Genomic DNA, 2,407 nt, shown 5'->3' with positions numbered 1-2,407 from the left:
CTTGGCGGGAAAACTGCTGTTTCTTCCCAACTTCCTCCATTCTTTGGGGATTCAAATGGGGGCTTTTCTCAACCCATTCTTCACACTTTCAAGTCTTATAGGATGGCTCTAACCTAGATCTAGGTTAAATTCAAGTGATGGAAAACCATCTTACCTTCTTTGCCTAAGAACAACTTCAAACCCTCCAAATCACTTCAAACCCACAATGCTTCTTCCACCTTGTCAATACCTCTTCAAATCCTTCAACATCAACACATAAATCATCTATTAAACCTTAGATTCATCATTTCAAAGGGGATTTACAAGATCTCAAGAAACCTACTCGAATCAAGGGTTTAAGCTTGGGTATGGTGAATGTTCAGGGAACCCAACTTTGCTTACCTCTAAATGTAGATCTAGAGTTGAAGATCACTCTCCCGGCGCCGGAATGGGAAGATCAAGCTTCGGCGCCACTGAAATCCTTCTCTTCTTCCTCTTCCTTCTCTTCCCTTCTTCTTCTTCCCTTCTTCTTCTTCTTCCCTTTCTTTTCTCTCTCCTCTTTACTCTTCTCACCAACGTACGGGTGTCATAAATGAAAAGAAAATAAAGTCATAAATGCTATATATATATACTTCATAAATAACTAAATAGTGCACATGGATGGGTCACTCAGGTGGGTGGGTGCACCCACCTGTCCGCCCACCTGAGGGCCAAAACCTGGGATTTTGATAGAGTTCGGGCCTGGCGCGAACCCCACCCCTGGCATACGATGTAGTATACGTATATACCTTAATATACGGCTACAATACCTGCTTTATCCGTACATGGCCTTATGGTAGGTGCATGTACACGGCTTGGGCACTCCCGTCTCTTCTGGCACTGGCTCAGACTTGTCAGGCCAGCCGGTGTTTAAGGTCACCCTTGCCATCATAGCCCATAAGAAACCCGCTCTAACTCCCTCTGGTTCGGTTCCTGCATGGTTAAACAGGGTCAACCGCGTAATCGGACTGGGTTTAAGAAGTAGGGTATTACAGAAACTAATTGGTAGACCTTTCTAAAAAGGTCTGTGATATTGGAGAAGACCGTGGTAATTAGTGATTTCAACAAGATTTAACTTCAAGAGAGATTTACTGCACTAGGTTGGCAGTCCATCCTTAACATCGATCGTCCATGCTATGAACAACTAGTTCGAAGATTCTACTATAATTTGGAGGTCTCTTACCAGTATGGGGAGTACTCAATCACCAGCATGGTGAAGGGGGTGAACATTCGCTTGACTGTGGACACCCTTGCTAGTATTTTAGACATTTCATTAGTTGGGCATCAATTCTACAGTCCTCCAAGGAGTAAGCCCGTGGGCCCATCCTTAAGTTCGTAGACGTAGGACCACATTTACAAGACCATTTGTGGCAGCAAGGTACGTCCGGATTTCGAGACGACATTTTACCCGGAGGCTCGTGTATTTGCTCACTTGGTTCAGTTTAATTTACTCCCTAGAGGAGGTCACCACAACCAAGTAGGCTTCATGGCGGCCTACATAGCCTTCTACATCTATAAGGCCTTGGAGGGAGGTGCCGAGCACTTATGTTTGCCCTACGTTATACTTAAGACTATGGAGCATCATACCACACACCTTGAGGACGGAAGTTTCCCATATGGTAGGACCGTCACCAGGATCTTTGAGTTCTTTGGGGTGGATTTGAATGGTGATGAGGGAAAAACTCCAGCGGATAAATTTGACAGGAAAAACCTACAAAAGATGGGTCTCCAAGCTCTTATGGATGTTCCTCAGAGAGCAGGAGCTCAAAGAGGCAAGGTCAGGGGGAATGCCCACAGGGAGGATGTCCCTATGGAGGAAGAGGAAATTAGTGAGGAGGATGAGGATTATGTTCCTCAATTCGAGGAGGAGCCTCTTGATTCGAGAGATGCTGATCTTGACTTTGCGAGGGTTGCAGGCCCACAGTATAGAGCCCCGCCACCTGAGAGTGGTGCATTTGACTTTGAGAGTATGATGACTACTATGAGGGCCTTGAAAGATGGGCAAGATCAGCTTCTGAGAAGACTAGATGAGAGTGTTATTAGAGAGGAAAATATCTTAGAAAGGCAGGCTACATTAGAGAGTTCCTTCCTAAGATTAGGCGAGGATTTGGACACAACGGCCAACGCTATTTCAGTGGATTTTTCCCGACTCTGGAGGGATGTACAACTAGTGAACTCAAGGTTTAATTACTACGACCGTCGGATCAATGTTAGATCAAGGCTTAGGAGGGATGGAGTAGTAGAGTTAGACGATGACGAGGGTCTCTAAGGACTTAGCTCGCCTGTCTAAATCAGCTTTTTACTTGTCTCTATGTTGTTTATATTATTATTTTTTTTTATACTTTTCTCTGTAATTGGATTTGCTACTATGGTGTTATGATGTTGTTGG

The sequence above is a fragment of the Macadamia integrifolia genome, chromosome 3 (assembly GCF_013358625.1).
Source record: "Macadamia integrifolia cultivar HAES 741 chromosome 3, SCU_Mint_v3, whole genome shotgun sequence".
Taxonomy (NCBI): domain Eukaryota; kingdom Viridiplantae; phylum Streptophyta; class Magnoliopsida; order Proteales; family Proteaceae; genus Macadamia; species Macadamia integrifolia.
The sequence above is the reverse complement of the archived record's forward strand: the minus strand, read 5'-3'. Positions refer to the sequence as shown.